Here is a 13,785-nt window from a genome sequence, read left to right on the forward strand (position 1 = left end):
CTATTATCATTTCCACAAATATGTAATTAGCATATGCATGATTCCATCCAAATTACATGCGCTTATCAGTTCTCTATATTTTTGGACTTACTAAGAAAAGTTAGAAGAAAAAGCAAGCTTTATATAGGAACATTGATGAATAATATAATTAAATTTAATTCCATCATGCTTTTTAATGACAAAGTTTTAATTTTTATTTGTGTTTGACAATTTTCTAAAATGAAGCTGTGTATATGTGTTGTTAAATAAAGATAGGGGATTTTTAAAATTCAGAATTACAATGATGGAAATATTGTATTATAGAGCTACAAAACAGGGCACAGCCACCATAGTAAAAGGGCTCAGTTTGACAGTGGTTTGACAATTGTCTCATTTCACTTCTATCTAACTTCTTAGTTTTATTACTTTCTTCATGACATCTTTCTTCTTTTCTTTTTTTTTTTTTTTTTTTTTTTGGAGAATTTAGCCTAATTTATTTAAGAAATAGAGTGGCCACTCCTTGTTGTTGCAGTCTCACTGATAACACAGGTAATTATTTCCCTGTTTTTGCCTCACTTCTGCACTCACTTCTGTTGCAATGTAGCTACCACAATTTTAACCATAATATGGTATGACTATCACCAATGACCAGATTATTCCTCATGATCTCTATGGGGAATATTCCTAAAATATGGACAAGTAAGCTTATCTTACTTGAAAAAAATAGTTCGTGCCTATTTAGTCCAGGAATATAGACTTGCTTTATGTAATATATATTCTCTGCCACTTAAATATCACTTACCAGGTTGAACTTACTGTATCTATTTATACATTTATATATAACATACATTTTATACATATTAATGTATATAAATGTATATGATTATATATAATATGCATAAATAATTATCAAATATATAGGATAAAGACAGATCTCCTATGAAATAAAGTTGAAAACTAATGCCATTAGGATATTTCTGACAGAGTAGAAACAGCACATAATCCAATACTTAATTTTTATACGGCAGCTGATGTCATCTGCTTCTCCCACCTTGTTACATTTCCCAAATTACATGTCCTGGTGATCTATGTCATTGTTTGCTTTCTTAAAAGCTCTCCTGAGCACTTAAATTCAAGGTTTTGTCTCTTTTCTTTTATTCCTGAAAAATATGGTCAATACAACTCATCCAGAAATTATAATTTACCATATACTTAATCAAAGAAATCTCTTGGGAATAAAATCTGGAAAGCAAAATTTTGTCATTAATATGATATTGAACACCCAGTCAAAATCTATCACTAGATCATTCTAGATACCTTACCCATTAGCTTTGTCTGTATAATGTTAAAACGTCATGAAGAAAAGCAAAAGAATTCTTTAACAATACAAGTTTCATTAATGGTCATTGACAAATATTCTAACATATTTATTGTTTCTTAAATAATATGGTGGTGGGCAGAATTCTAAGAATGACCTCAGATACACACCCTTATGTAACTTTCTTCCATTTGATATGGATAGAACTTTTGAACATGAAATATCATGCCTGTGATTATGTTATGTTCTATGATACAGTTGGGCATAAGGCTACTAGAATAACCAGGAGATACCCAGGTGGGTATACACATACAAGACTTAAAAAGGCAAAAAGTTTTCTAATGCTGTTAACAAAAGGGCAAGTCAGAGAAAATAAGCATGAAAGTCCATGTACTATTGGTGACTTTGACTACAGAGGATCCACATGAAAAGGAATGTAGGAAGCTTTCATAGCAGAGAACAGCCACCTGAAACTAGGTGATATATGCTAAATGTTTATGTTTGCCCAGAATATATATTTTAATCCCCAAAGTGACAGTATTCTGAGATGGCACATTTGGAAGGTAATTAGATCATGATGATGAAATCCTCAAAAATTGAATTAGTACCCTAATAATAAAAGATGTAAAAAGAATTGTTTTCTATTCTCCCCTTGATAAAAGAAGATGACCACCTGCAATCAGGAAATGGACCCGCACCAGACATCAATCTGCCAGCTCCTTGGACTTCCCAGCATCCAGAACTGGGAGAAATAAATACTGTTTTAATCACTTAGTCTATGACCATTTGTCATAGTAACTGAAACTAAGATACGGGGAATTCAAGCCTACATCAGAAGGAACTAGATTCTGCCAACAATCTGAATGAAATTGGAAGCAAAAATTTCCACAGAGCCTTCAGATAACTGGACAGCCCAGGGGGTACCCCAGATTTTAGCCTTGTGAGATCCTAAACAGAGAACCAAGACTTCCAACCACAAAATTGAGAGATAACGAATGAATTTTTTTCAAGACACTAAATTTATGATAATTTGTTACCACATGAACAGAAAAACTAACACAAATATAGAATTCTACATGGGAGTAATTCCCAAATTTATCCCAGAAACATCTGCATGCAGGTATACAGGGAGCCAAGTGTTTTCATTTCTCTAGAATAAATAAATAGGAGTGGAGTTACTATGTTATATGGTAAGTATAAATTTGACATGTAAATGATAAATTGTTTTACAAAATGGCTGTGCCATTACCACCAGTATGAGTAGGAATCCAAGGTCTTTGATATTGCCAATATTTTATACTCAGTTTTATTATTATTATTATTATTATTTTAAACATTTTACTGCACAAGTCATAGGTTGTCTTTCATTTATTTTGCCTTTTGTAATAACTAAGGATGTATAATAGCTTCTCACTTGTTTATTTGCCATCCATATCTCTTCTGTGAGGAGCATTTGCTCAAGTTTTTGCCTATTTTAATATTGGGTTATTTATCTTATTTAGTTGTAAGCACATGGATATATTGATAGAAGTCTTTTTCTTCCAATCTATTATTATCTTTTAATTTTCTTAAAAAACTTTCAAAGAACAAACCTTTTAGTTTCATGAAGTCTAATACATGTGTACACACACACACACACTCACACCTACAGTTTATTGTGTTTCCTACAATAAAAAATTATATTTGACATTACTCCCCTACCTTTTTCAGCCTCTCAAGGCTGCCTGCATTGCTCATCTTATGGTCCTTTCTTTGTATTACTCCAGCCTCTTATTTCTACCATCATATCCTTAGCTCCAGATCCTTAATCACATTTCAAAGTTCCTTTTACTGTACAAGGTAGCATGCCTGGGAAATATGTGATATATATGCATATATATTCATAGACATGTATATAAGTATGAGTGAATATATGCATTCTAAATTTTATAATATAAATCACTCATGAAACTCTACCTTCAAATTGTATTATACCGTTTTACTATGTAAGAACTTTACAACAGTATAAATTTTAAATTCATTTCCTACTTCCCATTATTTTTGCTTTTCTTATGGTGCATTGGACTTCTCTGTTATAAAATGCACAATATATTTTTATTATTTTGTATTAGCAAATTGCACATTTTACATTTACTCATTTTAAAGTAAGAAAAGTGGTATCTTATATATCTACCAGCATTTTAATATTTTTGGTGTCCTTTTTTGTAGAGATTTAAACCTCCATTGGTATCATACTGTCTCTGAAGAGCTTACAATACAGATATGCCAACAATAAACCTTTTAAGTTGTTTTCTTTTTCTGTGTGTGTGTGTGTGTGTCTGAAAGTTCTAATATTTCTCTTCATTTCTATAAGACACTTTTGCTGTACATAAAATCCTGGATTGAGTGTTTTGGAGATTCCATTGCTTATGTTAAGTTTAGCACTGCAAAGCTTGTGACAGGAGTGAGGAATTTCTTTATTCACCTGGTACAGATAGAGTCCATGTGTCTGAGCCTAGGAAATGGCATCTTTTCACCATTCCTACCTATTCCTTCAATGACAGTCAGTTTCTGTATCTTTGAAAGATCTCTTTGCTCCTCCCTCAACTGTAGTAGACCTGCTAGGTTATTAGTCAGGATTCTGAGCCCTACAGCATCTCCTGGACTTTCTCCTTTTATTTCTACCCTGCCTTCAGAAGCAGTGTCTCCTTGGCTCCTTACTCTAGCAAAAAGGAAGGTTTCCTTCCCTTCCTCCAGTGGTTTTAAATGAACTATTTCCTAGAAGCCCTAGGAGCAGGAGGGTTTGCTCAATGGATTAGGTTTTCACTTCTCATAAATATAAGGCCTGCGGAATTCCTGTTGTAAACTGGTCCCTTAGTGTTTGCTAGTGAAGAGACTCAAGTCTTCTAACTCACACACATCCTTCTTAGGACAATTCAATGGCAGCCATGGAGAAGATTCTTTAATTAAGTGAGAACTCCCATTATGTGTGGCACTCTCAGTTATTTCAAACTAATGTGCTAGCCCTCCTTAATCTTTTATATTTTATTAAAATTTTAACTGATCATTTATTACCCACTTGTGTGGCACTTGTCTCTTTCTCCCAGGCTCTGCTAAAGGGTAAATAGTCCATCTCTCCCGACTCTCCTTGGACTTGCTTGTCACTCAGAACTCAGTTTGCTTCACTGTCATAGCCTCAAGTCTCTGATGCATTTGGGAAAGGTAAGCTTTTCTAGATTATCTGTCTTTTCCTTGTTGTTAAGATGGGAGGGAAGTTCTGTTATGGCTTCCTACATCTTTAATAGGAGTTAACTTGGCCATTTCTTTTAGGAAATTTCTTTTGATAAACAGTATCTCAAAATAATTGGAGTACAAGCAGGCATGGAGGTACATAACTGTAATCCCAGTCACTTGAGAAGCTAAGGCAGGAAGACCACAAATTCATGGCCAGCCTCAACAATTCAGCAAGACCCTGCATCAAAATAAAAAAATTAAAAGCAATGGGGATGTAGCTGAGATATAGTGTCCCTGGGTTCAATCCCCAGTACAAACCAAAACAAACCAAACATACAGAGTTTACACAGAGTTGTTTTTTAGGTAGGAAAAAAAATTGAAACTGTATATTTTATCCTTTCACTTTTCTCCTTAAAACCTCAATAGAGATTCCTCTTCCCAAAAAATCCAAACTTCATAACACAAGGCTTGCCCCTCTTCATTGCTTGGCTGTGGCCTACGTCACCACTTTTAACTCACATTCTCACCATTCACTCTGATGAAGCCTCACAGCCTGGGAGGCTCTTACTTGAACATGCTAGAATCTATCTTGACATTGAGCTTTTTAACTCTGGTTGAAATGTTCTTTATTTGAATTTGTGTATGGTTGGCTGATTCTTCATTCAGTCTGCCTCTGAAACCCACTTTCCCTTAGTTATTCCTTCATCTCATCTCCCAATACTTTCTACTATTATATAATTAATTTTTGTATATCTTTCTCACTCTCTAGAGAAAATAAACTCTGTGAAAGAAGTTTTCCTTCAGTTGACCTCAATATTCCTAGCAGCAGAACATTCATGAGCATATATTAAGAATTTTATAGCTACTTGCTGAAAGAAGGTAAGATAAATGAATATTTGTTAATATATGCAATTAATTTTTTAAAATTCATAATTCAATGTGTGAATTTGTGTGCTTGATTTCTTCAAAGCCTAGAATGATAGCTTGCACATAGTAAAGATTCAAGTGCTATCTATAGAGTAAAATTAAGTTTACACCCATACACATAAAGCAATATCTCAGCACATTTGATATAGATTCAGCAGGTCTAGCCTTTGGTCAAAATGGTAAGAAACAAACAAAAAAAATAAACATGAAGTTTTTTTTCTAATGTTTTTTAGCATTTACTTATTCAATCTTTGTTAATTTGGTAGCTCACTCTTCTATGGGGTCATTAAGCCCTTGTTTTAAGTGTTTGAAACACCAAAAGTGATTCCCATTTTAAGGGAAGTTAAGTTTTACAAGGAAACAAAAGCTCTAAGAGGATTCCTTTCTAACACATGGATTCTCAGGTCCTAGACTATGCCAAGGATACAGTGATTTGTAAAGGACAATTAGCATCTTCTCCAAATAATCCCAAAGGTATTGACTCATAAAGAGCACACCTCTTCTTCATCATCCCCTAGGGGCAGCAAAGTCCAGGTCTCAAGCATCAAAGTTAGTACAATTTTTAGAGTTTTTTGTTTGTTTGTTTTGTGTTTTGTTGTTGTTGTTGTTGTTGTTGTTGTTTGTACCAGGAATTGAACTCAGGAGCACTCTGCCACTGAGCCACATCCCCAGCCCTATTTTTGTATTTTATTTAGAGACAGGGTCTCACTGAGTTGCTTGGTGCCTTGCCTTCTTAGTGCCTTGCCATTGCTGAGGCTGGCTTTGAGCTCTCAATCCTCCTGTCTCAGCCTCCAGAGCTGCTGGGATTACAGGCCTGAGACACTGTGCCCAGAAATTTTTAGAGTATCTTAAGTTTCAACTTTCAATAAAAGAGTGAAGAATGTCTTTCTTTTTCTTGTTTTTCTCCTCTCTCTCTCCCTCCCTTCTTCCCTCCCTCCCTCTTTTCTTCCTAAATGAACAATTAGGGGAATTTTTCACACACAGTAAAAGTGTGGTTCACTTCTGTTCCTCTTTTTATTTATCCCCCAGGATGGCGAGCCACTTTTCATAAAGAATCAACCAACTGGCTTTCTTATCTACAATCAGTGTGATAACAATGCAGTAAAAAATGATAATCACATCAAATTGTTGAGGAAGCTCAATCAGATTATTTTTATCCCTATGCAGATAAAATCTTTAGGTCAACTCCTGATAATTGCTTTTTAAGGATAATCATGTGTATGTGTGAAAGAAATAGAGAAAAGAAAATGATTGAGCTATATTATGTCTACTTTGCAGATAGATAATATTAACTAACCTGCTTTGCAAATCTATCATTAAGTTTTTAAGTGATTCAATTACTAATTGTTATTAATTATTTCAATATTCCTTCTTAGGACTTATTATATTTTTCTATACTTTTTGCATATTATAATTTTCTAATGTCTTTTATGCCATCACTTCTTCATCCTAGTTATAATAGTAATTTAAATAAACACATGAAACTAGTACAGATGGATTTTATAAAATTATTGAACTGCTTCCATAACAGTTTGAGAAATGGTGTTGCAATGGAATTTCTGTGCAGATAAGAAATATTATTTTTATTTTGTGATGAGAAGCAATATAAGCTTCTATTTCATATTTGCTGCTGTTTCTTATTAATTATTTTCCTATAACAGTATTATTTACTTAACTTTAAGACTTGAATTATTAAGAATCATTTAAGTAGTGGGGCATGGTTAAAATTTCCTGTTTAAAGTGTCCAAATTTATGGTCTCTTAACAAAACCTCAAATATTTGGCACACATACAACTGGCACCTTTGAACAAATGGAATTCTCGGAAACACAAAAATTGCAGGCAGCAGTTAGGAAGAGCTATTGAGAAAAGCCAAAGGCACTGAGTTCAAAGAAATGCCAGGGTTGGTCAGGTTACTCTGAGATCAAAGAGTTCTGGGATTGGTTGGAGAGACAAGCTCATAACTGAGCACACCCTGGCGTGCAAGGTCACATGAAAAATAAGGGTTGAAACTGAGCTGAAGAGAAAGGAAAGCAGTGAGGAGCAAGCGGGGGAAAGGGCAGGGGGAGAAAAGAGAAGATCAAGGAGACAAGAAGGGAAAAGAGTAAATGATTAGGATAAGGTAGACCAGTGTAAAAACCAGGAAAAGAACCAAGAAGGGAAAGTGGGAACACGAAACCACAGACGCAAACCAAGAGATGAAGGAGGTTCCTAGGCGCCGCTGCCTGATCCTCCAATGCAGCCAGAGGCACCAGCACCAGCCCAGCCCGGGCCAGGGATGGCCCATAGAGTAACAGCATGGCTCTGGATCTGTTTGAGGCCTCCAAGGGGGTCACTAAGGAGGTGCACACCCAGGCACAGAATGCTGAGTATATGAGGAACTTCCAGGTGACCTGAAAGGACTTCAAGCTGGTGATGGCATCCTGTACCAAGTCTATGTGGCCCTGAAGGAGGAGATTGAGAGCAACAATGATAACCCCATCTACACCCCCCTCTACTTCCCAGAGGAGCTGCTTGGCAAGATAGCCCAGGAGCAGTACATGACCTTCTAGTGTGTGCCACACTGGCAGAAGGCCAGCCCCTATGCTTCAGCCATGCAGCTGTATGAGAGGCAACTTAAATAGGGTAAGGGCAAAGAACCCAAGCTGCTGGTGACCCACCTGAGCCACCTGTCTGGGGGCCAGTTCCTCAAGAAGATTTCTCAGAAGGCCCTGGACCTGCCCAGCTCATTCGGGGGCCTGGCTTTCTTCACCGTGCCCAACATGCCAGCACCACCACGTTCAACCAGGTCAAGTTCTGGCGAATGAACACTCTGGAGAAGACCCCTGAGGTCAGGCAGAGGGTCATCAAAGAGGCCAAGACCTCATTCCTACTAAATATTCACCTGTTTGAGGAGTTGCAGGAGCTGCTGACCCAGGACCCTGAGGACAAGAGCCCCTCACAGACAGTCGGGCTTTGCCACTGTGCCAGCGGCTGGGTGTAAGACTCCATCCCTGCAGGGACTCCCAGAGGGAAGCCCTTGCTCAGCAGCCTCTCCCAGGCACCTCTCATCCTATGGGTTCAAACTCTCAGCTTCCTGGTGGTCAGGGTTGCCATGGGGTTTTAGGCTTTATGAATACAAGCATGCTGGACCCCAAAGACGTGAACTGTACAGTGAAGGGCCTTCTTTCTGCAGAGTGGGAAATCTCTTAGCCAGCTTCCTTATTTGGGGCTCTGGAGGCTTTATGGGCTTCCAACCCTCTCCCACTGTCCTTCTTTCCCTGGAGGCCTCTTCTCCAACCAAAAGCACACCCAGCGGCCTGAACTTCCAAACTTGGCATCCCCATTTCCTGCAGTAGAGCCAAGGAGAACTGTCTTGACCCTCCCCATGGCCTTGGTTCAGTGTTCTTGTTGACATCACCACAATTACTATCCTATGGGCTGTGGCAATTTTCATGTCTATATACAGAGATGTTGTGTCTTGTGTTTGTTGTATTTTTGTTGGAGCCACTCTTTGTTCACCTTTCAGTCTGAGCTGTGTGGTATTTTATCTTGTTCTATTATATGTATGTATGTATGTATGTATATATTCTAATCAGTCATATAGAAAACTTCTAGAACTAGTAAATAAATTTAACAAAGTAGCAGGATATAAAAAGCAAAACCCATAAATCAAAGGCATTTCTGTTTATCAGTGAAAAATCCTCTGAGAAGGAAATGAGGAAAACTACCCCATTCACAATATCCTCAAAAAAATAAGATACTGGGGAATCAACTTAACAAAAGAGATGAAAGATCTATACAATGAAAACTACAGAACCCTAAAGGGAGAAATCAAAGAAAACCTTAGAAGATGGAAGGATCTACCTTGCTCTTGGATAGGCAGAATTAATATTATCAAAATGACCATACTACCAAAAGCACAATACAGATTTAATGCAATTCCAATCAAAATCCCAATGGTATTCCTCATAGAAATAGAAAAAGCAATCATGAAATTCATCTGGAAAAATAAGAGACCCAGAATAGCTAACGCAATCCTTAGCAGGAAGAGTGAAGCAGGTGGTATCACTATACCAGACTTTAAACTATACTACAGAGCAATAGTAACAAAAACAGCATGGTATTGGCACCAAAACAGGCCGGTAGACCAATGGTACAGAATAGAGGACACAGAGACTAGCCCACAAAATTACAGTTATCATATATTAGATAAAGGTGCCAAAAACATGCAATGGAGAAAAGATAGCATCTTCAACAAATGCTGCTGGGAAAACTGGAAATCCATATGCAACAAAATTAAATTAAACCCCTATCTCTCACCATGCACAAAACTTAACTCAAGATGGATCAAGGACCTAGGAATTAAACCAGAGATTTTCCTTTAATAGAAGAAAAAATAGGCCCTAATCTTCATCAGGTGGGATTAGGCCACAACTTCCTTAATAAGACTCCTATAATACAAGAATTAAAACCAAGAATCAATAAATGGGATGGAATCAAACTAAAAGGTTTCTTCTCAGGAAAAGAAACAATCTGTGAGGTGAACAGAAAGCCTACATCCTTGGAACAAATTTTTACCCCTCACACATCAGATAGAGAAATAATCTCTAGGGTATATAAAGAACTCAAAAAGCTAAATACCAGAAAAACAAATAACCCAGTCAACAAATGGGCCAAGGACCTGAACAGACACTTCTCAGAAGAGGATATACAATCAATCAACAAATATATGAAAAAATGCTTATCATCTCTAGCAATCAGAGAAATGCAAATCAAAACCACTCTAAGATATCATCTCACTCCAGTCAGGATGGCAGCTATTATGAAGACAAACAACAATAAGTGTTGGTGAAGATGTGGGGAAAAAGGTACACTCATACATTGCGGTGGGACTGCAATTTGGTGCAGCCAATTTGGAAAGCAGTATGGAGATTCCTTGGAAAACTGGTATGGAACCACCAATTGACTTAGCTATTCCTCTCCTCAGTCTATACCCAAACAACTTAAAAACAGCATACTACAGAAACACAGCCACATCAATGTTTATAGCAGCACAATTTACAATAGCTAAACTGTAGAGCCAACCTCGATTTCCTCAGTGGATGAATGGATAAAAAAAATGTGGCATATATACACAATGGAATTTTACTCAGCATTAAAAAAAGAACATAACCATGGCATTTGCAGGTAAATGGATGGCGTTGGAGAAGATAATGCAATGTGAAGTCTGCCAATTAAAAAAAAAAAAGGCCGAAAGTTTTCTCTGAAATAAGGAGGTTGACTCATAGTGAGATAGGGAGGGAGAGCATGGGAGGAATAGAAGAATTCTAGATAGTGAAGAGGGGTGGGAGGGAAACGGAGTGGGGAGGGAATTAGCAAGGATGGTGAATGTGATGGACATCATTATACAAAGTACATGTATGAAGATTTGAATTGGGTGTAAACATACTTTATACAAAAACAGAGATACAAAAATTGTGGTATATATGTGTATTAAGAATTATAATGCAAAAAAAAACCCCAACAAAGTACATGTATAAAGGCATAAATTGGTGTGAACATACTTTATACTTTATACACATACTTTATACACAGAGATATGAAAAATTGTGCCCTATATGTATAATAAGAATTGTAATGCTTTCTAATGCTGTCATGTATTTTAAAAATTAAAAATAAGTAAATAAATAAATAAACAGAAAGCTCTTTAATTCATTGTACACAAATGGAGCAGAATTTTTCACTTCTCTGGTTGTGCATGAAGTAGTCACACCATTCATGCAGTCATACATGTACCTATGGTAATGATGTCCATCTTCTGTTCTGTTGTTTTTGTAACAGGTTTGGGGGTATGTGTGTTGGGTGGTGGGCATTTAACAGCACCATGATCTTGATCTCTAACTCTCTGTGTAATAATAAATAATGCTATCTGATTAACAAAAAGGAAGTTCCAGGGTATTCTATGTTACCAGACCTGAAAATTATGATTAACTCCTTTGAATTTAAATTAGTATAAATTAGCAAATAGACACACTTATTTTGAAAGAGGAAAACTAACATTAATTTAGTGCCTAATCAATTACAAGACACTTTTTACAGGGATTATTCTATCACTTCTTATGGGGACTGTGTTAGTCACTGTCAGGATGTCTGTGTTTGCAGGTTCAAAAATTGAGCCATATACATTTTGAGTCACTGGCCCAAGATGACAGCCTAGTAGAATGAGAAATTAGATTAATACATAGCTTTCCCCAAATATCAAAACTTAATTATGCCATTTTGCTCCTATCCTATGATTATATTGCAGATGATATTAATATAGTCAAGTTATCTTATTAATCCCTTCAAATTCTACTATGTAATGAACACAACTATGTCCTTTTGTAGTACTTCTCCTTTTGTCTCACATTCCCTCTGAAATGAATAGAATATATTAGTACCCACATATATAACTCTTTTTATCAGTCTTGGCATTGGTACTGGGGTCATCTACTTGATGAGGTAATGCCTATTGATTTGGACCAAGAAGTAATCTGTCTATTAACTGAATACACTGGGTTTACAAAACTGTAGTTGAATCTTAAGACTGTATGTTACACTTAAATACTTTGATTTTATCTTCATGATAAATTCCATATGATTCTTTCAGATACCTGTCACAGAAACTTAGTTTTCAGTGCTCAAGTCCTATTACACTAGCCATATGAGCTAATTTACATCTTATAGCATTCATTTCTTCAAATTTGTGACTAGGCTTACAACAGAAGATTCTAATTATGTTGATCAGATCATATATATGATCCATATTGTGCTTAAGGAGAGATGCATAAGTAAAAATATGATTTTTGACATTATAGAGATAGATCATTTCATTTTCACACTTTCTTTTCAATTAAAAAGGAAAGTCCAGATTCTTTCCCTAATAGCTACTTGTATTACTTACTAGAATATTAACTTGAAAGCAATGGTTAGCAAAGTAGAAAGAAGAAAAATTATTATTGGATAAAATTACTCAAATGTTAAAGAAGAAACTTTGATATTGCAAAGATACACGTCAAAACCAAGGTTTTCTTATTCAATACATAATGTCTGTGAGATACTAAGTGTCAAACTTAACGGAAATTCTTCAATGTTTAATATAATCAACCACATAAAACAACCATGAGGAATGTACCATATTCTCTTATCAAGAGTAGGAAGAGGATTATTTAATCTGCTTACTTTTCATAGAAATGTATAATGCTAGAGGTAGAAGGATATAAAGCAGATAAACTTAACTTTATAAGTGAGGAAAACAGATGAATCATGTGACTTGTCAAAGATTATCAAACAACTGAGAAGAAAATTCAAATATGAAACCTCAGACTTTTCATTGCTAAGTCCTATTTTCTCCAATATTTCTGAGAGGATAGGGTGAAGTGTTTCCATATGTGACTGGGTACTAAAAATCAAGTATACTGCGCATTGAATATATATTTTCAAAGTAGTGGTAGTGGCACTATATAATAAAGCCCTGGTTTTATTGCTTATTCATGTATGACATCTAATTTATGACACTGGATACATTAAAACTGTTGCCCCCATGATGGAAGCCAACTATAAGTAAAGTCAGGTTTATTTGAAGAACTGTAAAATCTCCATAGAGTTAAATTTAATACCAATACAACGTCTTTTTAGTGATAGAAATGGTATCACTACACTTAAATTTGAGTTCCATAGAAAAGGCTCATTAAGAAAAGAAAAAAAAGTGATGCAAATGGAAAAAAGTGCAGCCAGGATCATGTATAAAGTCAATGTCCTGTAGAACACTATCTTTTTTCCTCCAATATTTCCAATGATAATATATTTTGCAAATAAATGAGTATGATGAAATGAAAGTTCCTGTCTGTAAAATTCATTTACCAAGAAGTCATCAACTACAGTACAGGAATCTGAAACTTATGGGAAGAACTCACACCTTTGTTTTCATACACCCTAAGTATAATTTAGCATATTCTTCAATCGTTACTCTAGCATCAACCACAGAAATATGGACAGAACTTTTTCATTCATATGTCAGATAAGTTTCTATCATATTACAGTTTGTAGAGATATTTCAAAATATCATCTATGTTAAGTATTATAATTTAAGCATGTCTTTAAAATATCTTGATAATCACATTTCAGTATACTAGTTTCCCTTTCTGGTTCATTACACTTTATTTTATACATTTAAAATGTTAGTTTGAGAACAGACTGGCAAAATAATACATTTCACAAGAAAAATAGAGAATTTCTGATCTAGTCTACCTGCCCTGATCTGAACCATTGAAGTCTTATTCCTAGAGAGGTATCATCTTCCTTCTTGTTACTCTGGGATCCATTCTA

The 13,785-nt window shown here is 35.7% G+C and overlaps 1 pseudogene; it reads left to right on the forward strand.

Annotated features, from left to right (window-relative positions):
• The first annotated feature begins 4,657 nt into the window (after nucleotides 1–4,657).
• LOC107148219 lies at nucleotides 4,658–8,542 on the forward strand (annotated as a pseudogene).
• Nucleotides 8,543–13,785: the final 5,243 nt, after the last annotated feature.

Source organism: Marmota marmota, unplaced genomic scaffold (genome assembly GCF_001458135.2).
Source record: "Marmota marmota marmota unplaced genomic scaffold, marMar, whole genome shotgun sequence".
Taxonomy (NCBI): Eukaryota; Metazoa; Chordata; class Mammalia; order Rodentia; family Sciuridae; genus Marmota; species Marmota marmota.